This window comes from Centrocercus urophasianus, unplaced genomic scaffold, assembly GCF_019232065.1.
Source record: "Centrocercus urophasianus isolate 14NV4802_14NV808 unplaced genomic scaffold, USGS_Curo_1.0 seq_845, whole genome shotgun sequence".
Taxonomy (NCBI): domain Eukaryota; kingdom Metazoa; phylum Chordata; class Aves; order Galliformes; family Phasianidae; genus Centrocercus; species Centrocercus urophasianus.
Genome location: NW_024885472.1, coordinates 8,754 through 9,028, shown reverse-complemented (window position 1 = coordinate 9,028; position 275 = coordinate 8,754). Strand labels below are relative to the sequence as shown.

Sequence of the window (275 nt, the reverse complement as noted above, 5' to 3'; positions counted from 1 at the left end):
GGATGGGATGGGATGGGATGGGATGGGATGGGATGGGGTGGGATGGGATGGGGTGGGATGGGGTGGGGTGGGGTAGAATTGGATGAATAGAGTAGAACGGAACGGAACGGAACGGAATGGAACAGAACAGAACAGAACAGAATAGAATAGAATAGAATAGAATGGAATAGAATAGAATAGAAACTAGAGTAGAATAGAATAGAATAGAATAGAATAGAATAGAATAGAATAGAATAGAATAGAATAGAATAGAATAGAATAGAATAGAATAGAAA

General features: G+C 38.9%; 1 protein-coding gene across 2 annotated transcripts in view; it reads right to left on the bottom strand.

The window, feature by feature from the left end:
• SAMD10 (sterile alpha motif domain containing 10) overlaps positions 1-275 on the bottom strand; it is a 9,330-nt gene that overhangs the window by 1,519 nt on the left and 7,536 nt on the right. The window lies entirely within an intron of this gene.